Raw genomic sequence first — 26,794 nt, 5'->3', positions numbered from 1 at the left:
AGAGATTGAGAACTCTCTCTCGCTCTCAGGCACGTGTGTGCCTCGAAACCTCTTCTGCTTCTGTGAGTTCGTGACGCTCGCCGCCGTCGCCTGACCACCCCTCGTCCCCCGACCTCTCACGGATACAACCTACGCCGTACGAGTTCCAACAGTATCACTCCTTCATAGATTTCTAGAGCTCTCAATACCTAGCAGACCCTTAAACCATAGTAGGTATCGAAGAAATTAAGCGACAAAAAGATCAAACATGAAAGTTGAAGATAGCATATAGTCACAGATCATCACATGCGGAGATTTCTAGAGCTCTCAATAAGTCAAAATACAATAAGTTTGCTTCAGTTAATAAATACTATTTCCTTATCTCCTTAACCTGTTGAGACCTCAGTAGTATATAAGTATTCATGATTAATCTACTTCCGTTCTCTATTGACAGAATTCTGCAAAAGAGAAGAAGAGTAAAAAGAGCCATAATAGTAACAATACCATCAATATTTTGCCCCAAAGGTAAACCATACTTAGCTGATCTTGAAAGATAAACTTCCATGGTTTTGTTATGATGTCATGAATTCAATATTTTAGGACTAGTAGCTTTTTGCAGCAAAAATGTGATCATGACCAAGATGTCCAAGAAGAGATGCTTAATAATACAAAAAAAATAATGGGCTTCCATTATGTAAATATGAAGAGACATCACATGATAGCAAATATAAAAAATCAGTGTCAATTGTGGCTGTCCCAGAAGGTATTTGAATTGTTTTTCCTTTTTTACATGTGCCATTTCCCAATTCTTTATATATTTTTCATGTGCTATGTTTGCCATCTTCCTCACACAACTTTTTTTTACAGATTACGTTTGTAACTAGGCTAATCTTAACATTATTGAGCCTATTAAGAAAATCTCTTATAAACCTAGAAAGGAACAAGTTGTGCTCATCGATGATGCTTTCATAGACACGATGGACATGGAGTGCCTTTTTCAGCCGAATGAATTTTTAAATGATCAGGTCATAGCATTTTTAAATAACTAGTTCATAGCATTACTTCTAATACTTCTAACATATGAAATATTTTTTCCCAAATATTTACAGTTCCTGTAACCTTACTTGTGCAGGTCATAAATGAAAACATTATGTTATTAAGAGCTCAAGATTATCTGAAGTTGAGGGCTTATGGAAAGGTCCTCCTCGAGAATTCTCTTATCTCTAGTATCCTCAAGAGGGATTGTGATGATAAAATTAAAATGGAGGATCTATATCCCACACATGACAAGAATGAAATTAGAACCATTGAGAAAAGGGTTTTATCATACCTAGACCATGACATGGTAAAAATCAATTTATATTATGATTTATTTACTGCTATATATAAATGATGCAATATATACAATACTTATTTCCTCTCAATGATCGGGACTGGGACACCAATGGAGACACTCAAGGTGAGGTGATTGTGAGGAGGTTGTTGCTGGTGGCACGCTAACAGCACCTTGAAGCAGACCGACACCAGGGTGGCGGTGAGGGATGAATGTTGCGGGCAAGAGAGAGGTGATGAAGTTGCACTTTGTTTACATAGATCATTTGAAAAATAAGGTCGTACGCATCCGAATTGCCCAGCATAGTCCTTTGAAAACCATTTCTGCTTATGTGGAAGGCAAAGTGTATCTCTATTGCTACATGTCCAAATAAAATATTTCCTATGCTGAAGAATGATGATTACAATTTTTTTCCTCAGCGATGCATGGGCAAAAATACACCTGACGTCTCCGTTTATTTTTCACATATCGGTGTCAAACATAAAGACTATCAAAAAGAAACAAAAATATGGTGTCACAAAAGCAAAAATATTGATTGGGTAGGATAGAATGAAATAAGAATTATTGATCATAAATTTATAACATTATTTTATACCATGGGTATTACCTAATCTATTTCTATCTATATCTATACCTATACCTATATCTATATCTATATCTATATCTATATCTATATCTATATCTATATCTATATCTATCTGCAACTAAAAAATTTACATAGCAATCGTCCCCCGACTCCAGTCGCTTCATCCCCGATACCTTTCTCCTGGCTTCCCATCCGCCCATCTCCGTCTCCGGTGCGGCCATCGTCGCTCCCAGCGACTCCCCTCACACCCACGACGCCGCAACCCATCGCCTGTACCCTAGCACCACCCACAGCTGGCCTCCCCTCCCGCCGCCGTGGAGAAATTCCTCCGCCTCCCGGAGCTGCTCCGCTGCCCCGATGCCGCTAGACGCGCTGCCGCAGGCTCTGGTGCCACATCCACCGCATCCCCATCGCGGGACAGGACAAGAGAGGTCGGCTTCCAGCGGCATCCTCCATGCCGGCCAGCGAGCTCGCCTCCTGATTCAACACGGCAAGGTGCGGATCCAGTAGCATGGAGCCCTGCCCCGGCGCGCTTGCGCGGCTTTGGCATGTGCGGCTCCGGCAGCGCGCGGCACTGCCCCGGTCACCTGCTCCAGCCCTGCCTCACCTGACCGAGCCTTCGAGGAAGTCTAGCTAACCTGTTAATCTGTTACTCTATAAACGCTGAGCGGACCTCCACGGAGACGGCGGCAGCATCCAGAGCCTCGTCTTTGTTGGCCCTTTGTCTGCCGAGTGCTGGTGAGGTATATATATTCCATCTCTTCTCTCTTCCTGATGTGTGAAACTGAATCTTCTCCCTAAAGTGGATTCGTGCTCTCAAGGTTGTCTCACGTAGATTTAGATCAGGTTGCAATGATTAAGTCAATTATTTAATCTATCCGCTGAAACTGGAATAGCTAGCGGGAGGAGGAGGAAAAAGCAGTTGCAGGCCACAACACTGGTTTAGGACGATGCCTTGCTGTCTACTAAGCAGGTTGGTTTCACAATGTATTTTTTGAAATCCTATATGCTTGCATATATTGTACTTGATTTTGACTAAAATTTCACTGATGCAAAACCAGGATCACAAAGTGTCAGCTATATGGTTTTATTTCTACCAATCCTAAGAGTTCAATTTTTGAATTGAATATAATAATTGGAAAACATACATAATTGTCTTTTTTACGATAGCATCCCCTCTGTCTATATTACAAACAAATATGAAACAAACTTGATTTCTATTTATGTGAGGAACATACCAAAATCAATTGGAGAAAAGTCCCCAGCACAGTCTTTTGCAATGGCAATAGCTGAGCCCAAATTTGGTTACTACTTTTTCAATGGAAAATCTTGGAGTCTGTAACTTTGTATTAAGGAGCGGGTATTTATAGGCTTCAGACAATGCAGTGTTGTTATAGTCTTACAGAACCAACATAACAAATACCAAATCTGTATATGTACAGGAGTTCTTAAGGTAGATTCAATAGTATAGAGATATAACATACTATGTAGATCCAGTAGTTGACAACAGAGTTCCATTAATGACAGTTGGCACTTGTACAACTACTTTAGTATCTTGCTCCTCCATCTCTGAATCAAAATTGATAATTTTCTAGAGCAGAGAGCTATCTGATTCTTGTGAGTAAAGCCTTTATAATAAGCTCATGTGATTTGCCTCTGAGTAGGATATCCAGGATGCCATCCTCATTCATGGCCCCAGCAATAAGCAACTGCGAGTGCGAGGAGTTATCAGTCCCCAATATATTCTTGTTGGCATTGACAAATCAGGCGGCCGAATTGGTCTGCTATCGTCGAAGTTTATGCTTCAGGTTATCAGCGTGCTTCACATCGTTCATCTAAGTAAGTTTTGCCGCTACCCCCCTTTTGTTTGAAGCCAATTCAGCGGTGTGATGTCATATACTGATCAGTCAACAATAACAACGCAAGGACTTGCAATCTTAAGAAGAGATGCCTAGACTGAATCCACAGTTTGTTCAGAGCTCTGAGATGCCCAAATAAATTCAGAGTCTTATATTCAATAGATGGCTGAATGAAAGAGCTTGCCTCCAAATTAACTGAATTGAAGAGTTTCTGCCTTTCCATTCAAAAAAATAAAATAAAAATAAAAATAAAAATAAAAATCTGAATTTCTGAATTTTAATCTCAAAGTCTGCAGAACAACCCTACTCTTCGATTGTGATTTTCTTAGGTAAATAGTTTAGAGTCGATGTTGACAGCGTGCTTGACATTGTTAATCTAAGCAAGTGTAGCCGCCACTACCCTTTTGTTTCAATCCCAAATAGATGCTAAAGTGTGTGTTTTCGACTGACTGGTTGTCTGTTACAGTTCATAACATTCAGTTGTGCAAAAAATTTAGTGGTGCTATACATCTACTACCTATCTGAGTTTCTCAACACTTTGACCTAAGTAGTGGTAAATACGCCATTTTGTTTTGAAATGTGCCGTCAACAAATGGGATTTGTGTTTCATATGCTGCATTTTGTTTAGGGTTTAGAGTTTTACAAATGGGATTTTACAACACACTATTGTCATTTTCTATCTCTGCTTGCAACAACTTGAATTACCGATGATACCTATTCATGAAAAAATAATGATTACTAATCTTTTGAACTCATCTGACTTGTTAAAATGCTCATTCTGCACCGTCATTGCTTCTTATTCACCCAATATGGAGAAACCGAGAAATTACTGGAAATATTCAGCTGCCCTGAACTGATAACCATTTTACATTGCCAGATTCACTAAACTGCTCATTAGCTATGCCCACCTCTACTTGATCAATTCTTACAAAATGTGTTCATTTTGCCTGATAGCTCAGTTTGTCAGTGGGTATGAGTAATTTTCATTTATAGTTCAGTTCACCAGATAGCAGTTAGGAACAACTGTTTTCTTTGCGTTCTGCTTACAAAGTATCACTCCTTCATAGATTTCTAGAGCTCTCAATACCTAGCAGACCCTAAAACCACAGTAGGTATGCAAGAAATTAAGCGACAAAAAGATCAAACATGAAAAGTGGAAGATAGTATATAGTCACAGATCATCACCTGCAGAGATTTCTAGAGCTCTCAATAAGTCAAAATACAATAAGTTATCTTCAGTTAATAAATACTATTTCCTGATCTCATTAACCTGTTGAGACCTCAGTAGTGTGTAAGTATTCATAATTAATCTACCTCCGTGCTTTATGGCCAGAATTCTGCAAAACAGAAGAAGAGGAAAAAGAGCCACAATAGTAACAGTACCACAAATATTTTGCCCTAAAGGTAAACCATACTTATCTGGTCTTGAAAGATAAACTTCCATGGTTTTGTTATGATGTCATGAACTCACTATATTTTGAGACAAGTAGCTTTTTGCAGCAAAAATGTGATCGTGACCAAGATGTCCAAGAAGAGATGCTTAATAATAATAATAATAATAATAAGATAATGAGCTTCCATTGTGTGAATATGAAGAGACATCACAGGATAGCAAATATGAAAAATTAGTGTGAATTGTGGCTGTCCCAGAAGGTATTTGAATTGTTTTTTCTTTTTTACATGTGCCATTTTCCAATTCTTTATATATTTTTCATGTGCTATGTTTGCCATCTTCCTCACACAACTTTTGTTATAGATTACGTTTGCAGCCAAGCTAATCTTAACATTATTGAGCCTATTAAGAAAATCCCTTATGAACCTAGAAAGGAACAAGTTGTGCTCATCAATGATGCTTTCATAGACAGGACGAACATGGAATGCCTTTTTCAGCCGAATGAATTTTTAAATGATTAGGTCATAGCATTTTTAAATGACCAGTTCATAGCATTGCTTCTATTACTTCTAAAATATGAAATATTTATTCCCAAATATTTTACGGTTCCTCTAACCTTACTTGTGCAGGTCATAAATGCATACATTATGTTATTAAGGGCTCAAGATCATCTGAAGTTGAGGGCTTGTGGAAAAGTCCTCCTCAAGAATTCTCTTATCTCCAGTATCCTCAAGAGGGATGGTGATGATAAAATTAAAATTGTAGACCTATATCCCACACATGACAAGAATGAAATTAGAACCATTGAGAAATGGGTTTTATCGTACCTGGACCATGACATGGTAAAAATCAATTTATATTATGATTCATTTACCATTATATATAAAATAAATAATTGTCTCATGCAATAACAATACTTATTTCCTCTCAACGACTGGGGCTGGGACACGAATGAAGACACTTAAGGTGAGGTGGCTGTGAGGAGATTGTTGTTGGTGGCACGCTAGGAGCACCTTGAAATAGACCGGCAACTGGGTGACGTTGAGGGATGAATATTGAGGCAAGAGAGAGGTGATGAAGTTGCACTTTGTTACTTAGATCCTTTGAGAAATAAAGTTGTAGGCATCCGAATTGCCTAGCTCTTGAAAACTATTTCTACTTATGTGGAAGGCAAAGTGTGTCTCTATTGCTACATGTTCAAATAAAAAGTTTCCTTTGATGAAGAATGATGATTACAATTTATTTTCCTCATAGCAATTCATGGGCAAAATACACTTGACGTCTCCGTTTATTTTTCACAAAAATATCGGTGTCAGATATAAAAACTACAAAAAAGAAACAAAAATATGGTGTCACAAAAGCTAAAAAAATATTGATTGGGTCGGACGGAACAAAACAAAAATTGTTGATCATAAACTTGTAATATTATTTTATATCTATTGCAACGCACAGACATTTATCTAATATATATTACAACTAAAACACGAAAAAAAAACAATCGTGCACAGGTGAAGCTAAACTTATCGTCGTGAGTCTACCCGGCTTCCCCTCGCCTACTCCCGTCCCTCCATAAAAACTAGCGCGCCTTCGCGCGCACGTAAGTGGATACATTCAGATTTATAAAAGTAGGATTCATTTGCATACATATATGTGAGGAATATAATAAGGGCTCATTTGGTCTACCTAAAATTATTTTAGTTACTCTTGGATGACTAATGGACATAAACTATTTTATCTCCTTTTTAGTCAATGTGTTTAGAATTTTAGCTACTAAAGTGACTAAAGTTTAGCTAACTAAAATTTAGCAAGGGGAACCAAACAGGGCGTAAGTTTATACTTATGGATGTGTATGTTACAAGCAAAAAGTGAATGTAGACCTCATATGATAGTTATATTGTATAGACCTGCCAACGTCTTAACTACAATTTATGATTATAGCACATTAGGGAACAACATAGATAGTGGTAGTGGTGTATACATGAGGACACATATTGTACATGGAAAGCCTCTTTTTTTTGACAAGGAACATGGAAAGCCTCAGGTTATTGATATGGTAACGCTGATCTTGTTATCTGGCACTATGTTGTTGTGTTGCTTGAAAAGTCAGATGAACCTGTGTATGCATTTGGATGAGTTACCTGTAGTATTTAAAGTGTATGATAAAGGTGGCTAGTGTTTAGAGAAGATCAGCGTACCCGAGTCTTTGTAGTGGCACATGCACTTGATGTGGTGGCTGCATCCAGATATATAACCCATACAGTTGTAAAGAAGAGAAGTTAGAAATTCAAACATAAACAGGTTTGAGTTATCAATTATTCGTGAACCTTATAAAGCATCTTTGCATATCTGTCACAGGTTTGTGTACCGACATTTTTTGGTAGACGATGTTTTTCATCCAGCATCATATTTTAAGGGTGAATTGGTAAGGAAAAAGGCTTATGTTTGCTAAGGACTCCATGGATCAACCTAAGTGCAGCCGACAAATAGTATATGAGATTGTAATATATTATATTAAACATAAAGAAAACATTTACCTGTTAAAATACCATGCAAGGACAAAGGCCCTGAGTGGGAGGAACAGCTAGCCAAAAATTTAGAAAAAGAGGGGGGATTGAGGGACCGGATAGTCATGAAAACAAAGAAGCCAATCTAAATGTAATAAGCTATCTCAGGTTTTGGCAGTACATGAACAATTTCGTACAGTCTTTTTTTTTCTTCATGCTAACCAACTCTGAAATTGGAGTTATTAAACTATTTCTTTAAAGTCATAGGAATTAGAAGTCAGAAAGAAGGAAATGACATTCACCTTACCTATGTATTTGTGTCCTCTTGGCCTATACCAATGTGAAAGGAGTATACTTTTCTGACGGTCTGCAACTAATCTTGGAGGATTCATGTGTTAAGGACACACCAAAAACAAAATTCCACATGTTTTGGACTTGCATACACAATAGGGGAAAATAAAAGATAAATAGTTGGAAGTATGTATGATAATGTAGAAGCCACTTTATATTTAGATAATAAGGTGGTGCAAGGTGGATTTGCTGTAAACATAGGACAAATAGTTGGTGCTTAGGTTTATTGCCTATCCACCGTACCAAGAACAATCTGTAATTTTAAAAAAAGATCCACATTTTGTTTGCAAGTGATGTGCATGTTACATAAAAAAATGCGATGTTTTGGGTGTAGGCTCAATAGCTTACCGTATCCAGTGCTTCTTGTCTTCTTGGACCAGTGTCAGCCTCAACAGCGTTCAAACGCTTTAATATTTTCCTTGGAATGATCATTAATTGATCGAGGCCACTTAACTGCCATATGAGTGCTGCCTGAAAATTTTGGTTTCATCAGCTGAGTGGGCTAAACCAACTAACATGGTACATAAGAAAAGAATGACATATGTGAAACTTTAGGGACCTTAAAATGAGCCATTTGTCCTCTAACAACCTATTTTGAGGCAAATAACAATCAAACTAACTGTAAGTGCACAATGCAGCAAGGATCAGGTTTTAGTGTTTATTGTGCTCTACATCTGGCATATAAAAAGTATGGAGAGGAGATACGATAAAAACGCTTTATCATGTTGAGATGCAGAAGTTGTAGCCAACCTTTGTACAACCGAAAGCATGGGAGAAAACAATATTTGATCCTGGACGGAGCAGCTAACTCAGTCAAAAATATTGTGCAATAATGGCATTTGTATGATAAACATGTGCATCAGATAGTAGTATGAGATTGTGTCCCACACGTTTCCATGACTTGCACCAAATATTAGGGGGGATGAAACAATATGTCATGGACACAGCGCACCGAAATCAGTAAAAAAAATTGTGCAATAATGGAATTTGTACGATAAATATGTGCCTCTGATAGTAGTATGAGGTTGTGTCCCAAACTAATATATGTAAGCCTGATAAACATGTGCATCTGAAAGTAGTATGAGGTTGTGTCCCAAACTAATATATGTAAGCCTGAGACGATGAATTAAGGAAAGCAGTCCCAAAAAAAGTAAGATTTGTAACTTGTTCTTGTCCTGCGTTGAATAGGAAGAGTGTAATATAATAAACTGGAAAGCCTGTAAGGTAATGCAAGATAAGAGGAAAATACAGTTAAATGAGGTGTGCAGGTCTTCTAAGCGGGGGTGACTTGTATCCATGTGCAAATTAAAATAGAAAATAGCAGAGGAGGACAATTTACTATATCAAACAATGAGGATGACAACTGACTGTCTACATTCTGATCAACCTGGATTTTTAGAGGCATCAGAAACATATCAATATAATCATCATGTGTTGATCAACCTGGACATTAAGGCATGGGTGTAATTGGATTATTCTTAGAAATTGCACAATATAGGTAGCAGGTGATGCCTAGTTTATATGCTTGAGCAATGGGTATGGAATTTTCATCATAGGCCAAGGAGTATATGGGTTAGCAGGGTACCTACAACAACCAACACAAAGTAATTGAGTCATGAACAAAGGCAGTAGCAGAATCATTATTAACTGGAGCCAAGAATGTTAACTAAGTTGGCACCAAAAAAATTATTCAATGAAATATCTCAGTGTTTTTCTTCTTCAAATGACCTGTTTGCCTTCATTCAACTATCTTGAGCTGAAGATAGCAGGGTGTGCAATTTTAGGTTCTTAGTTAATTGCACAGCAGTCCAGTTTTTGGTGGGATACTAAAGATGGTGTATGGACACTAAGAAATACTATACATATGTTGTCAATCTAAAATTATTACAATAAACCATGAATTGTGAAACGCAGAGCAGTCTAGTTTTTTGTGGGATACTAAAGATGGTCTATGGATACTAAGAAATATTATACATATGTCATCAATCTAAAATTATTACAATAAATAAACCATGAATTGTGATACACACAAAAAGGAGAAAGCTCGACTTACATGCAGATGCAATGCATCCAGGTCCATGTACGCCTGTCTGAATCAAGTGAGATAATATGTCCGAGGTAGAAGTTGCTGGTGAGAAAGAAAAACTCCATGTACGCTGGTTTTAAGGGTTAGTTAGCGAGGGAAAAGGGGTTATCTTTGCTAACAACTCCATGGATCAACCTAATCACAGCCGGCAAGCAGTACATGAGATGGTAATGTAATGTATTAAATTGTTACCTATTGCTGCTGCTGAGACAAGAGCATTTAGGCATGGCGCAGGAACTGTACCTAGGGTTTCATGGAGGACCAAAGCAGTCGGTCCCTGGCAGGAGGAGGCGTTAAGGAGCCCGTATGTAGGATGGGGGAGAGATAGGAGGATCAGGCCCGACCAGCGGCGGAGCCCCGGCCGATGTGGGTGCGCCCTCACGTCGTGCACGTCGCCGCATCAGGAGAGAGGGAGGGAGAGAAAGAGATAGAGGAAGGGAGGGAGATACGGAGGAAGAGGCAGGCAATGGAAGGAGGGTGGAGGAGGAGATAGAGGACCAGGTCGAGCGCCGCCGCCACGCCCCGGTCGCGTCTGGCACCGTCGTCGTTGTCCACGTCGGGAAAAGTTGTGGGAGGTGGAGAGGATAAAGGAGGGGGCAGAAGAGTGTGGAAGGCACTGGATTTGTTGGACCGGCGTATTTATTTGGTACCTGGGTGGTTCGGATGAGAAGTAGGAGAGATCGTACGAAGACTGAAAGAATCGAGCGAGGAATCTGGGAAGTTAGGTAACGGAAGCAGAAGCAGAAGCAGCTCTTGAATACTGTTCATGGGGTAATCTTGGCCATTAATAAAGGTAATCAAACGGCAGGACTAATTTGGGCAGACGTGGATACAGCTTCTTGCTGAGGAGCTGTCGCAGTCTGTCGCAGTTTGTAGAGTTAAATCTCTCTCCTCCCCCCATCCACCATCGAGCTCCCGCTAGCCTCCTAGGACTTCCTCCGCGCCAACTCCCTACGCGCCGTCCGGCCTCGCTCTCCCATACCCTCTGATACTCTCAGGAGCGCCGCTGCCATGGCTTGCGATGGTCCCCTACTGCTCCAAGTTGAAGAAAGAGCTCCGAGAAGCTCTGAGAAGCCATATAGGAGGACCGACCAAGTTGAAGAAAGAGCTCCGAGAAGCCGAAGAAGTGCGCGCCCTCTCCCCACGGCTGTGACCTAGCGGTTAGGGTTCAAGCCCTGAGTTGTGGGGGCAGCGCAATGCCGGCGCAAGGCGACCCTGGCCCCTGCGTGGCACTGCTGCCGTAGATCCGCCCCACCCGGCCCTCGGCGCCATACCTGCCTCTACGGAATTCCATAGCTGCCGAATTGACGACATTGTATTTGCCGGGTAGCCGCTGTCTCAAACTCTCCATCTGCCGAATTGAATTTTCTGTACTTCTTTTTTCATATTTTAGCTCTTTTTTAGTATATCATACATATGATGCTTCCATGCATATGATGATGTGTTGTTTGCAAAGGATCAGCTATTACATGCTTCCGTGCAGGCCAAGATTAGTGTTGCAGTTATATAGACTGATTGCCTTTGAACCCAGTATAGACTGATTGCCTTTGAACCCATTTTATGTGATTTTTAAACCATCAAATGATCTTTTTGTCACACCCTTGGCCGCCGGCAATCGCCGTCGACGTGAGCAGGAGAAGGGTACGGAAGAGAACGCCGGCAGGGCAAGCCCCTCTGCCTTGGCGACGCTGTATTACTTGGAAATAGAGTTGTCTTTCCCCACGGTATGGGTTCAGGCACTTATGTGCCATTACAGACACTGGCCAAACTGGCCCACAATACAGAAGTTGTCAAGGACCTCGGCCCCTAGCTCTGCAGGTTCCTGACTTCTTAGATTGTAGCTGGAGGAAGAGGAAGGCACCAGGGCTCTGCCCTGCACCTGGTAGCAGAAGTGGGATGAGATTAGGAGAATCGGGATGAGAGATTAGAATTGATAACTCATTGCTTGATTCATAATAGAGTTCCTGATACAATTATATAGGAGTCGGGCTCCTTGATTCTACTGCCGAGCAATAACTAGTTGCCGGCTAATAACTCCTGTCTTCTAATCTTCTTCTTGAGCCCAATGTCAGGCTTAAACCACAGCTGCCTCCTTGCCTTCATGTCTGCGAGGATTGCATCGGTTCCCAGGCCGGCGGCTGTAGTGTTTGCCCCACATGACAGAAGTTGTAGTACAAAAAATGTAAAGTGATAACTACACCATTCGTTGGCGCTAACGTCTTTCCTCCGTCAGTCTTCTTCTTCATGGTGTGTTCATAGGCACGACACTTCTGTGCAATCCTGCTTCCTCGATACTTAGTGTAGTTGGCTTTTGCTAAACCTCTCAACCTGAAAGAATAATTTTAAATACATATACTAATCAGCACCATGTTTATCATTGACAGGTGATCGGACAAACTCAACTGTTTTCAGAAACTTGGGTGTGGGCTTAGGGCATTCTCTATTGGCTTACAGAGTTACCATACATGAAATCAGCAAGATTCAGGTATCATGTGCGGGAAAACGTACGCAAGGCGCAGGCGCGCCCGCGACGTTCGCCGCGCAGCTGAGCGCGCAGGGCGCGCGTCCCAGCAGCCCGAAGGGGCAACTTCCAGTGGCTAGAAATCAGGGATTAGATTGGGATTAGATTGGAAGCCTGTTTTGGTTAGGCTATAATTAAGGGATTTCCCTTCCATAGTTTGTTGAGCCATTGGCTATATATTCTTGTAACCAGGGAAGAATGAATCAAGCAAGGATTAATCTACTCTCTCTCTCTCCCCTGCGTCTCCTAAGCCCAGCCGGCTGAGAGGGGTATAACCTCCGCCCTGGAAGACTCTGCCGGAGACTACGAGCTTCGTAGTCGAGGGCCAGCTACCCTAGACCACACCGCCCTTGACAACCTGGTATCACGGTCTCGTCGATCCTCTCCCACCCGCTCCTCCAGTTCATCGTCCACTGCAGCCCAGCACCCATCAGCCGCCGCGCCACCATCACCCACCTCGTCCGCGCCCGTCGCCCTAGCGCCCAGCATGACGGAGCCATCCGCAGCCGACCTCATGGCGGCCATCAAGGCCCTCACCGAGGACATGGCGACCATGAAGGCCGATATGGCCTCGCTGAAGAAGGAGAAGTCGGAGTCGTCCGCCGGCGGCGGCGGCGGCAACCGGCACGCGGAAGGTCCGCACACCGACTACCCGCCCAAGCACAAGAAGTGGGACTTCCCGCGCTTCGACGGCACCACCGACCCCATGCTCTTCCTCAACAAATGCGAGGCGTATTTCCGCCAACACCGCACCATGACGGAGGAACGCGTGTGGCAGGCTTCGTACAACCTCAAGGGCGTCGCGCAGCTATGGTATAACCAGCTCGAGGAGGACTCCGGCACGCCCACCTGGGCGCGCTTCAAGGAGTACTTGCACCTGCGGTTCGGGCCGCCGCTCAGGTCGGCGCCGTTGTTCGAACTCGCCGAGTGCAGGCGCACGGGCACCGTCGAAGAGTACTCCAACCGTTTTCAGGCGCTCCTACCTCGAGCAGGTCGCCTGGACGAGGAGCAGCGCGTCCAGCTCTACACCGGCGGACTCCTCCCGTCGCTCAGTCATGCCGTTCGCCTCCACAACCCCGACTCGCTCGCCGCGGCGATGAGTCTCGCGCGCCAGGTCGAGCTAATGGAGGCTGAGCGGCCGCCGCCGCCCGCGCCACGAGCTCCTGCGCGGGGCATTCTGCCAGCGCCTGCGCCCCGGGCTGCCCTGCCGCCACCACCACCTCCTCTGGCCTTGCCAGCTCCGCCAGCAGCCGCACAGCCGGGCCGCGGGGACGGTAACCGGCGCCTCTCGCCTGAGGAGATGGCTGAGCGTCGCCGTCTCGGTCTATGTTTCAACTGCAATGAGAAATATACCCGCGGCCATAACCGTTTTTGCAGGCGCATTTTCTTCCTGGAAGGCGTCGAGATTGATGACGCCCCCGACGACGTCGCCGCGGCCGAGCCCGACGCCGAGGCTCCCTGTTTCTCGCTCCAGGCCGTGGCTGGGGTTCCGGTGGCGGGCACCATGCAGCTCCGCGTATCCCTCGGCGCCGCGATCCTCGTCGCTCTCCTTGACTCCGGCAGCACGCACAACTTCATCTCGGCGGCGGCTGCCCGGCGTTCCGGCCTTCCCCTGCGTCAGCGGCCGCGCCTCACCGCCTTGGTCCGAACGGCGAGCGCGTCACCTGCGACGGTGTCATCCGCGACGCGCCTCTACTCATCGACGGCATCACGTTCCCGGCCGACCTCTTCGTCATGCCGCTGGCCGGGTACGACGTCGTCCTGGGGACGCGGTGGCTGGGCGCGCTGGGGCCCATCGTCTGGGACCTCAGCAGCCGGCGTATGACGTTCCAGCACCTCGGGCGCCCTGTCTCCTGGACAGGCATAGCCTGCCCTACGGTGCCATCACTGAGCGTCACGTCAGAGGCCGGGCCGCTCCTCGACGCCCTGCTGCACGCGTACGGGGGGCTCTTCGCCGACCCGACAGGTCTGCCCCCCAAACGCGCGCACGACCACCGCATCACCCTGAAGGCCGGCGCCCAACCCGTCGCTGTCCGGCCTTATCGGTACCCAGCAGCGCACAAGGACGAGTTGGAGCGGCAGTGCGCCGCTATGATCGAGCAGGGTATCGTCCGCCGCAGCGACTCGCCCTTCTCATCGCCGGTTCTCCTCGTCAAGAAGCCGGACGGGTCGTGGCGTTTCTGCGTCGACTACAGGGCGCTCAATGCGCTCACCGTCAAGGACGCCTTTCCGATCCCGGTGGTTGACGAGCTCCTCGACGAGCTCCACGGCGCCAAGTTCTTCACCAAGCTCGACCTCCGATCCGGGTACCACCAGGTGCGGATGAGGCCGGAGGATGTGCACAAGACGGCGTTCCGCACCCACGACGGCCTCTACGAGTTCCTGGTGATGGCGTTCGGGCTGTGCAACGCCCCGGCGACGTTCCAGGCCCTGATGAATGACGTGCTCCGGCCGTTCCTCCGCCGCTTCGTCCTGGTATTTTTTGATGATATTCTCATTTACAGCAGGACATGGGCTGATCACCTCCGCCACCTTCGGGCCGTCCTCGACGAACTGCAACGCCACCAGCTCTTCGTCAAGCGCTCCAAATGTTCTTTTGGCGCGCCCTCTGTCGCCTACCTCGGCCATGTCATGTCTGCGGCGGGAGTGGCCATAGACCCGACCAAGGTGCAGGCGATCCACGACTGGCCGGCTCCCCGATCGGTGCGGGCAGTCCGCGGCTTTCTCGGCCTGGCGGGATACTACCGCAAGTTCGTCCACGGCTACGGGGCTCTTGCCGCGCCACTGTCGGCGCTCCTCAAGAAGGAGGGCTTCTCTTGGGACGATGCGGCCGCGTCGGCGTTCGCGGCCCTCAAAGCCGCCGTCACGTCCGCCCCCGTCCTCGCCATGCCGGACTTCACCAAGCTGTTCACCGTCGAATGTGACGCGTCGACCGTCGGGTTTGGGGCGGTCCTGACTCAGGAGGGCCACCCAGTCGCTTTCTTCAGCCGACCAGTGGCACCCCGTCATCGCGCGCTGGCCGCCTACGAGCGCGAGCTCATCGGCCTCGTCCAGGCCGTGCGGCACTGGCGGCCGTACCTCTGGGGGCGGCGCTTCATCGTCAAGACGGACCACTACAGTCTGAAATATCTCCTCGACCAGCGCCTCGCCACGATCCCCCAGCACCATTGGGTCGGCAAGCTCTTGGGCTTCGACTTCTCGGTGGAATACCGCTCCGGCGCCACTAACGTCGTCGCCGACGCCCTCTCTCGCCGCGACACCGAAGAAGGGGAGGCCATGGCGATCTCGGCGCCCCGCTTTGACCTCATCGACCGCCTGCGCCATGCCCAGGCCACCGACCCGGCCCTGGTCGCCCTCTACGCCGAGGTCTGCTCGGGTGCCCGCGCCGCGCCATGGGCGCTGGTGGACGGCATGCTTACCTACGACGGCCGCCTGTACATTCCGCCCACGTCGCCGCTTCTCCAGGAGGTCGTGGCCGCCATCCACAACGATGGTCACGAAGGCGTCCACCGCACTCTCCATCGCCTCCGGCGCGACTTCCACTTCCCCAGCATGCGCCGGGTCGTGCAGGCGTTCGTGCAGGCCTGTGCTACCTGCCAGCAGTACAAGTCCGACCACCTCAGGCCAGCAGGACTGCTGCAGCCGCTGCCGGTGCTGTCCGCAGTCTGGGCCGACATCGGCATCGACTTCATCGAGGCATTGCCCAAGGTGCAGGGCAAGACGGTCATCCTCTCCGTGGTCGACCGCTTCAGCAAGTACTGCCACTTCATACCGCTGGCTCACCCCTACACAGCGGAATCGGTCGCCCAGGCGTTCTTCGCCGACGTCGTCCGTCTACATGGCGTTCCGCAATCTATCGTCTCCGACCGCGACCCGGTGTTCACATCTGCGTTCTGGCAGGAGCTTATGCGGCTCACGGGGATAAAGCTCTTCATGTCATCCGCCTTCCACCCGCAGACGGACGGCCAGACCGAGGCCGCCAACTGCGTCATCGTCATGTACCTGCGCTGTTTCTCCGGGGACCGGCCTCGCCAGTGGCTCCGATGGCTGCCCTGGGCGGAGTATATCTACAACACCGCCTACCAGTCCTCTCTCCGCGACACGCCGTTCCGGGTGGTCTACGGCCGGGATCCCCCGACCATTCGCTCGTACGAGCCCGGCGAGACCCGAGTGGCCGCGGTGGCTCAGGAGATGGAGGACCGCGCCGCCTTCCTCGACGACGTTCGCTATCGCCTGGAGCAGGCTCAGGCGGCGCAGAAGCGCGTCTACGACCGCCACCATCGCCCGGTGTCCTTCCTGGTCGGCGACTGGGCCTGGCTGCGTCTACGGCAGCTGTGGGGGTATAAACCCCTATACCCTCACGGGCCTATATGGGCCGCACCATCAGATGTGGCTCGGCCCACAAGATGAAGACGTGCGGCGCACGACTGGTCGGCGTGCACCGCAAGGCTACAAGATATTGTACCAAATAGGATACTTTGCTTGTAACTCTGTCCCTTCAGGATATATAAGGAGGGGCAGGGGTCCCCTAGAGGACACATGACATCATATTCTCTCAGCACAAATCAATACAACCAGACGCAGGACGTAGGTATTACGCCAACTCGGCGGCCGAACCTGGATAAAAAGCTTGTCCGTGTCTTGCGTCACCATCGAGTTCGTAGTTTGCGCACCGTCTACCGATAAACTACTACCGTGGGTATACCCCAAGGTAGACTGCCGACTAGCTTTCGTCGACAGTGGCGCGCCAGGTAGGGGATGTGCGTACAGCTCTTCCGACGAACAAGATGGCCATCATCCCTGACTTCGCGGCCATGGCGGGCGACTTCACGTTCACCGTCAGCTTCAACAACTTCACCGCCATGACCACGGAGGAGGTGTAGATCCGATCTGCGCCAACCACTTCTTCATTGACGTCGGCGGCGGCTTCAACCACGCTGGCTACGACTCCGACTACTCCAGCAACGTCTCCGACCACGCCGACAACGCGTCACCCGCTTCCCTGCTACAAAGGGAGGCAGATCGACAACACCGACCTGCTCGGGCCATCGACCAAATTGTTTAGCCTACTTGCTCTGACCACCAGTCGCAATAATAATCGCCGCGAAGAACGACGCTACGACAACAGCGACCACCGTCATGACAAGTCGAAAAGCTCGAGGGTCGGACAATTTTGTCGTCACCGACTAGACTTTCATCCAAAGATAAGTACACTTCTAATATCTTATTTATTTTTGGCATAATATTTTTTATTATCCTTCAAAAACAACTTTTTGTTTAGCCACACTAGTTTTTTCTCCTACACGAGCTTTCCAGAGCCGGTACTGTCTCCGACTCCTCCCTACACGTGCACGAGATCCGCCCTCTGCGTTCCGGGTGGTCGGCAGTAGCTCTCTGGCGAGGCTGGCAATCCCACGCGTGTCTAGGTTCCGCACCTCATGCTGATTGTTGGCTAGACCAGAGCTGGTACAAGCTCTAGGATGAATTAACTACTTGTGCTAATTTTATAACAAAAAATCTAAAACTTATCTCAGTACTGATTTTTATCTAAAGTTTATTTATACATCATGTACTACCTATTATTTATATTTATTTTTCAGGGGTTTGGCCCAGTCGACAAGCTACGCTCGGGGACTCGTCGACTATTCCCTACGCTGTGCCCGTGGACTGCTCCGACCACCGAGCACGTTTACGTTCCCAACCACGCTCGGGGACTTGTCGACTACTCTCTATGCTATGCTCGAAGACTGTGCCGACCACCGAGCACGTTTACGTTCCCAACCACGCTCGGGGACTTGTCCGTCGGTCCCTACGCCGTGCTCGAGGACTGTGCCGACCACCGAGCACTATACGCTCGGGGACTGGTCGACCAGCCCACCAATTTAGGAACTTGGGGACTGCACCGACCACCGAGCACTATACGCTCGGGGACTGGTCGACCAGCCCACCAATTTGAGAATTCGGGGACTGCACCGACCACCGAGCACTATACGCTCAGGGACTGGTCGATTAGTCTATTCAATTGCAGACGAGCATGATATGCTCGAGGACTGGTAAATTCAATTTTTTAGACCTTGCTACAAGCCTCATACTTCGCCTTCCAGCAAGCTCGGGGACTACATCGGTACGATGCATCTAGCGATGCATCTCAGTCTCAAAACTACTTTGAGGACTTTTCTTTTGACCCTGGCACCACGTGCCTACGTCACCTACTACCAGGCTCGGGGACTAAGTGGGCACACTTCACCTTGCGGTGAATATGCTTGCTTTTTGAAAGACTATACTTTTCAGAAAAGTAAAGTGAGCACACTTCACCAGGAAAGAAATCTTTTTTAATTAAGAGCACCATGCATTCTTCGAACAACCTGCTTCTTCGATGTCAATGTTGATCAACTGTCTTTTGAGTTGGTCAAAATACCGTTGCAACTGTTTGGGCGACTTTCCTGTTTATTGAAGACGTCAAGCCTCGCTGATCGAAGAAGCTCAAGACGGCGTGTTACATCACAATACATGGTGCTCGGGGACTAGCTGTGGGGGTATAAACCCCTATACCCTCACGGGCCTATATGGGCCGCACCATCAGATGTGGCTCGGCCCACAAGATGAAGACGTGCGGCGCACGACTGGTCGGCGTGCACCGCAAGGCTACAAGATATTGTACCAAATAGGATACTTTGCTTGTAACTCTGTCCCTTCAGGATATATAAGGAGGGGCAGGGGTCCCCTAGAGGACACATGACATCATATTCTCTCAGCACAAATCAATACAACCAGACGCAGGACGTAGGTATTACGCCAACTCGGCGGCCGAACCTGGATAAAAAGCTTGTCCGTGTCTTGCGTCACCATCGAGTTCGTAGTTTGCGCACCGTCTACCGATAAACTACTACCGTGGGTATACCCCAAGGTAGACTGCCGACTAGCTTTCGTCGACAGCAGCGTGCTGCGGCGTCCCTCCCCAACGCACCCAAGGGGAAGCTCAAGCCTCGCTATGTCGGGCCGTATCAGGACCTGGAGTTGATCAACGACGTGGCTGTCCGCCTCCAGCTGCCACCTGGAGCTCGCCTGCACGATGTCTTCCACGTCGGTGTCCTGCGGAAGTTCGTCGGCACCCCACCGGCAGCGCCGCCTCCACTACCCCCCTCCTGAACGGGGCTGCTGTTCCTGCTCCCGCCAAGGTCGTGAAGGCACGCATCGCTCGGGGTGTGCGCCAGCTGCTCGTCGAGTGGCAGGGCGAGCCAGTGTCTGCTGCTACTTGGGAGGATCTGGAGGATTTCCGCTCTCGGTTTTCGACCTTTCAGCTCGAGGACGAGCTGGACTTCGAGGCGGGGAGAGATGTCATGTGCGGGAAAACGTACGCAAGGCGCAGGCGCGCCCGCGACGTTCGCCGCGCAGCTGAGCGCGCAGGGCGCGCGTCCCAGCAGCCCGAAGGGGCAACTTCCGGTGGCTAGAAATCAGGGATTAGATTGGGATTAGATTGGAAGCTGTTTTGGTTAGGCTATAATTAAGGGATTTTCCTTCCATAGTTTGTTGAGCCATTGGCTATATATTCTTGTAACCAGGGAAGAATGAATCAAGCAAGGATTAATCTACTCTCTCTCTCTCCCCTGCGTCTCCTAAGCCCAGCCGGCTGAGAGGGGTATAACCTCCGCCCTGGAAGACTCTGCCGGAGACTACGAGCTTCGTAGTCAAGGGCCAGCTACCCTAGACCACACCGCCCTTGACAGGTGTGTTCATAGGCACGACACTTCTGTGCAATCCTGCTTCCTCGATACTTAGTGTAGTTGGCTTTTGCTAAACCTCTCAACCTGAAAGAATAATTTTAAATACATATACTAATCAGCACCATGTTTATCATTGACAGGTGATCGGACAAACTCAACTGTTTTCAGAAACTTGGGTGTGGGCTTAGGGCATTCTCTATTGGCTTACAGAGTTACCATACATGAAATCAGCAAGATTCAGGTAGGTTGATACAATTGATAAAAATACGAGTAGGACCCTGTAGGATATGATCACTTTGGTAGGATATGGTCACTTTGGTTTAGAATGTATAATTTTGAAAGCTGATTCATTTTTTATGCGTGCCTATATACCATTCTCTAGGAGCATTATTTCTACTATACTTTTGATATAATCTTCTACTGCAGGACTTCCTGCTCTTTATTGTTTTGCACCACATAATTCCTGAGCGTGAGATGTAATTTACTATTCTTTTGACTGCAGATGGGTCAATTTGGCAAGAACATGTACTCTTAGTATTGATCTGGCCAATCACATCTGCTACTTTTACTTCGGTTATCATAATTCTGTTTCAGATATGTTTCACAGCTCGTCTCATATATAAATCTGGATCTCTTAATCTGAACAATCAAACTTACGTTTAGAATTGAATGAATGCTCTGGACTTGATAGTAGCTTTCCTTACAACCTGAGCTTCAGCAGTTCAGTTCTTCAGGTACTTGATAAATTATATTTTGTTTGGTCATCAAAACCTGCCCAGTTGATTCAATAGATATAGTATCTTTTGAGGACGATGAATACTTTGCCTTACCTACTAAGCAACAGGTTCAGAACCTAGACCTTTGTCTGCATGAAACCTGGCAACAGAGCCTAGACCTTTCTTTGTCTGTATGAAACCCGGCAACAGGTTTAGAACCTTGCACTGCCATGCTTATATTTGCTCAGTATACTTCTCTGAGCCCTATGATTCATGGCACAAAAAAACTGATTTATACTGCATAATTAGATGCCTGAGTGAATAGAGGTTGCAGAAACTAGAATGGGAGTTCCTGTAGTATCCTGATCCCAATGTTCTGTTACCTAAAAACTTAATAGTAGAAGATAGTTGTGATGTATGACCTACCAGTACCATGTTTGTTTGATAAATTTTTGCAGCCTTCAAAATCTAAAACTATGATGCACAAGTACTTTGGGCTGTATTTTTTAAATAACTGTGTTTCTCGATGATCCCCTCACAACAGCTATAAGCCATGCTGCTTATCTTCAGTCGCAGCTTCTCTCATGACCAACAAAAGATTGTGCCCACCATCACTTTCCCTTGCAAGGTGTGGCGTGCATTTGATTTATTTCGCATGGTCCAACTGGGTGATGGTGCTACCTTTCTTGATTTGAGATTTTTGTAACTTCTGCATTGCATTTTATCTAGGTTCAGAGCTATGTAACTGTATGGTTTTGTGTACTAGAAATGACCAAACAACAGACATACATACAAAGAAATGATTCTTTTATAACGCTGAGCAATGCCTACCTGACTTCACTGCCTTTGAGTATCTTCTATATTACTCAATGTGGTAATATGATGATCTTTTACTGGAGATTGCATCATCCATGCCTAGCATCGTGGGCCTGCTGTACAAGCTTGATGTATCAGATTTATCACTGCGTTATCAGAGCAGGAGGATGATCCACACGCACACTGTAGGAGGGATTCAACACTATAACTGTACATTTGGTGGAGTATGGTACACTGTCCAAGAAAGATGATGTCTTCACTATGCTTTCAAGAATAAATCAACACTTGAGATTGGTAACTATTGTTGTGTTTGATATTTTCATACTGCTACTATGCTTAGAGTGTGTGAAAAAAAAAGTAGCTAAACTCGTTGATAAGCAAGGTCCGAGAAGAGGTTTCTGCTATTTTTGGCTAGCTATCAGTATAGGAATTACCACTACCTATTAAATCGCTCAATTCTGAAGTAGTAGTAGCATGTCAGTTTGAGTCTCTATTTGTTGGTGGCATTGCAGTCCATGATTTAACCAAAATTCAGGTTATCCATCTAAACTGATATTAATTAGCTACATACACCTCTAATTTTTAAGGATAAAGTGTCTATTGTTTAGGTGCTTAAAGCTTCAAAACAAGTCATAAGCACAATGGCCTATCTGGATTAGGTCCATTTGTTGTCCACTTGTCCTTGCCGATATTCAATTAGATTATATGAACATTCCTTCCCCTCTCATGTCTTGTAGTTTGGAGCAATGGTTCTGTAAAATTGACAGTTAGCTTATGTGTATGTTTCTTCAGTTTGCAGAATACTACAAATATATATTTTCTTCTTGATAAAAGAATACTACAAAGTAAAACTGAAGAGCTAGGAGAACTATCAAATATTCTCATGTGAGGGCTCATTGCTGAATGTGTACTAAGATGGTTGGTAACATGGCACTTCGTCTCTCTAACCATGATGTTCTATACTTTGTAGTAACATGAATTTCTTCTCTTTGCAGGCATTTTCTTATCTGTGGAGGGAGCTAGCAATTTTTTTTACTCTACTACCAATGGACTGCCCACTCATGTTAATATGCTATAGTCCCTTTCTACTCGAGTTTACATTTTAGTCAACACATCATATTTGTAACTCAAACTTTTTCTTATTAGAGATTGCGCATTTCCAGAAGCTGAATATTTTTGTGTTTTTTTATAGATGAGTTGTTGCTGAAAAAATTGCATACATGGATATATAGGGTGTTCTATGTGAAACTTATTTGTAGTTACTGCATACTAATTTTGCTTCCCTTTGGAAACGAGGGGAGATATTAGTTTAAGTGCATGTTGTAGTTGGCAGAGTAGAATGCTTATGTTCATATTTTTCTGTGCTCATTTTATCGATTCTAAAAATTTTGGATTCTCGTTGCAATGCAACGGTCAGTAATACTTCGATCAAGATTATCAAAGAACATAAGATAGTGTTCAACTAAAAAACTAATATTGTGCAATTCCTTTCCTTTTCTTTTCTTCCCTTATTATATTATGAGTTTTCCTTTTTTTTTTCAAAATTTAGCTTCAGTTTTTATTAGTTTGTGAGAACCTCATGATGTCAAATATGACCCTGCACGACGAAGAGGTGTGCGATCCCTGTCCCTCCGTCATCGTGCTGAAATCTGAATAGTCATGGTATTATTTTTACCCTAAATGTCTTCACCAACCCGTCACAACAAAGAGATGTGCAATCTTTGTCCCCGAGTTGATCTAAGAATTATTATGATATTATTTTTCTTTTAGGATTGCCATTGCATAGGAGTTTTGGAGTCTTTACTCTCTCTCGTAAGTGCTTCTGCCATTTTATATGTGGAAGATTGTCATAACAATTGTGTATGTTTTTTTAGAATTTTTTAACTAGAGTAGTTGAGTGTGATTTTTTAGTTTTATACTATTCTAAGGTGAATGTTTCTAACCATAGGATCAAACTCTTAAGGTTTTCTAGAGTTGTGTTGTGATAATCTGTGCTTCTTTATCACAGTGATAATCTATGTTTGTTTGAAGTGGAACACTCAAAGCTATTTTGTTTGAAATGGAACATTCAAATTTTATTGCAATTAGAGCTACATACAATGGTAAGGTTGTGTTGCCATAGACCTTGACTTTGGTCGTTGTTGGACTGTCCTAAGTTGGTCGGACATTATTCCGTTGCAACGCACGGGCATTTACTTAGAGCAACTCCAACAGTTTTGCAAATCTTGTTTGGCAAATGTTGTTATTTGCTAACTTCCAAAATGATATGGGGAGGGAATAAAAATGACATCTCCAAGTGTTTGACAATTTTGACTTGGCAAAAACAAAATTCTACTAATTTTGAAGATCAACAAAGAAGTATCAGGTTGTCAGCTTGCTATAAAAACGCGTGCATGCAGAATGCCAAGTCTATTCTAGGTGTGCATAAATGCCAAGACAGGAGAAGAATTTGCCAACTTGCTATAAATGTCAAACCCAATTGCCAAACTGTTGGGTAGAAGATTTTGAGAGTTTTGGTAAAAAACAAGAATGCCAAACCTATTTGCAAAACTGTTGGAGTTGCTCTAGGCCTTGTTTAGTTCACTCCAAAATGCAAAAAGTTTTCAAGATTCTCTGTCACATCGAATCTTGTGACACATGCATGAAGTATTAAATATAGATAAATAAAATAACTAATTGCACAGTTTATCTGTAATTTGTGAGATGAATCTTTTAAGTCAAGTTAATCTATGATTGGACAATATTTACCACAAACAAATGAAAATGCTAGGGTCCCAAAAAAATTTTGGCAAGGAAACTAAACAAGGCCAGTATAACTAAAACATAGCAAAAGCAATCCTTCACAGGACTACCCTTGCTCTCGCATCGGCATTCACTACGGATTTCCCTCACCCAAAATGAGCCACGCGCTCCCCTCCCTCCTGGCCAACGAACCCACCACCCAGCGCTGCGGAACGCCCTCAACACCGCTGCCTAAACGCTAGACCTCGAGCCTCGCCTGGAACCCTATTTCCCGCTCCAGGGGTGGACGGCAAGCAGCGGCCGCATCTTGGAGTGAAGTGGCCGACCTGCACGCGGCGACGTAGCTCCCCTACTCGGTTTGAACATATCGGCGTGGACGGAGATGAGAAGCTGAGAGCTCATTCAAAAACAAGACGATGACGATTTGGAGTTTCTACATAGAAAGGTGACTGAAAATCTTGCATCCAGAATCAATAAAACACAAGAAAAATCTGTCTTCCATGTCTGGAACTTCAACCTAGATCTATAATGTGTTGCCCGGAGGACCCAGTCACAACCTAGGGGTGTGATGGCGTATTACTGTAGTACGTCAGTGAATGGAGATGGCGTCAACTAGCTATTGCTGTGTATGCACTTGTAAGACTCTATGACTAGTGGGGCCTTCGTGCCAGTCAAGGGTGTGCCATATAGGGAGCCCTGCTGCGTGTATGAACATTCAAACTATTTTCATTATCAGTAAAGCAGCGAGAGACAGAGGGGTTCCTCTACTCGTCGTCGTCCGCGATATTCACCGCGTTCGCTCACGTCCCGGCGATCGCCGGCGGCCACGGGTGTGACAAGTGGTACCAAAGACAGCTGTTCCTCGGCTCTTCCCTACCCACCCAGCTCGTTTCTCGATTGGCTCGGCGTCGGCCACCAATTTCTATCGCATCTTATTGAGATCCATACGAGTCCGGTCTACCAACTCCCTGCTGGATCGATCTGATCCTCCAGCCACCAGACACGCACGACGGCATCGTGACGGGAATCACTTGCAGCACCAATTGCGAGTGGGTGCACGGCGGTGGCGCGGCGGGATCCGGAAGCAGCGCACCTCTACATGCCTCCAGCTGCGGTGACATCGTCTTCGACTGGAGTTTTGCATCGATCGATTGCGGTTCGGAGGCGTGAACCACGGTGAGCACACAAACATCACTCCCAAATTCTCTCTGGCTCGGGTCGATTCTTAGCCCAGGGTTGCGGAGCGCTTGTCTCCGTGTAAAATTCTATAAGCTAGAGTCGATTCTGTAGCGGTGGCGTTTGGTGGGGAACTATCCGTCAATTTGGGTTGCAGAGCGTCGCTTGCGCCGTCTCTGTAGTAAAATCCCTCGATCGAGCCTCAGTTCGAGTAGTTGGGTATTGTGTGTGGCACACAATAGAGGAGGCATTGCTGAACCTGTTGCTGCATCCTGCGTTCTTCCGGCCTCTGCTTCCAGTTTCACACAACAGCACCGTCCAAACAGCCAAAGCCTTTGGCCCAGACCCAAATCCTCCTTGAACAAATGGCTGGACGAGACGAGGTCGAAGAATAGCGTTGGGGTGATCCGTTGGAGCATCTGGATCTTCTGTCCAAGCGCTTGAATGATGTGGGCATTACACAGCAGGAATTGAAGAAATAGTTGACTGAAACGAATCTGAAAGTGGATCAGTGTACTACGGAACAACGACATATCTCTCAACAAGTTCAAGCCAATGGTCAGGCAGTAGCATAGTTAACTGTTCTCCAGTTTGACAATGATGCTTTTTCGGTGACTGATGGGTCAGAGGTTGCTAATGAGGACCATGTGTTTGAAAATGTGTTTGCAGACAGGGGTAAACATCCTGCTCGCCTGGCCCAAGTCACCATGTCAGGCCACCTCGACATACATCATAGTCTGATAATCTGCCTCGCCATGCGTTACCCAAGTTGCTTTTCCCAACCACAGATTGTACTCAGACCAAGGTGTGGGTGGATAAGTGTCCCAATTACTTTCACATCTATCAAATGCATGATAGTCTGTGGGTGCAAGCTGCCAGTATGCATCTTCAGGATAATGCTGCCAAGTGGTGGCAGACATACAAGTTCAGCACCAGGGTGTTACTTGGACCTAGTTCTCTGCAAATTTTTAGGCTACTTTTGGTTCTGATGATCACAATTTTCTCTCA

General features: G+C 46.2%; 2 long non-coding RNA genes across 16 annotated transcripts; one reads left to right on the top strand and one right to left on the bottom strand.

Annotated features, from left to right (window-relative positions):
- Nucleotides 284–6,376, top strand: LOC110433318. 5 transcript variants are annotated; one of them, XR_002450710.1, is made up of 8 exons: nt 284–504; nt 589–1,004; nt 1,112–1,324; nt 1,430–2,871; nt 3,563–3,737; nt 5,091–5,161; nt 5,248–5,992; nt 6,108–6,376. It is a non-coding gene; the product is annotated as an uncharacterized LOC110433318 (long non-coding RNA). The 5 variants fall into 5 exon arrangements; XR_002450707.1 differs by having other exon boundaries at nt 5,091–5,410; nt 5,780–5,992; XR_002450708.1 differs by having other exon boundaries at nt 438–504; nt 1,430–2,641; nt 2,720–2,871; nt 5,091–5,992.
- Nucleotides 6,962–10,731, bottom strand: LOC110433317. 11 transcript variants are annotated; one of them, XR_002450705.1, is made up of 5 exons: nt 10,059–10,723; nt 8,354–8,796; nt 7,962–8,088; nt 7,346–7,383; nt 6,962–7,263 (listed from the first exon to the last, which is right to left on the bottom strand). It is a non-coding gene; the product is annotated as an uncharacterized LOC110433317 (long non-coding RNA). The 11 variants fall into 11 exon arrangements; XR_002450701.1 differs by having other exon boundaries at nt 8,354–8,476; nt 8,756–10,720; XR_002450702.1 differs by having other exon boundaries at nt 7,962–10,161; nt 10,284–10,731.

This window comes from Sorghum bicolor, chromosome 3, assembly GCF_000003195.3.
Source record: "Sorghum bicolor cultivar BTx623 chromosome 3, Sorghum_bicolor_NCBIv3, whole genome shotgun sequence".
Lineage (NCBI taxonomy): Eukaryota > Viridiplantae > Streptophyta > Magnoliopsida > Poales > Poaceae > Sorghum > Sorghum bicolor.
The sequence above is the reverse complement of the archived record's forward strand: the minus strand, read 5'-3'. Positions and strand labels throughout refer to the sequence as shown.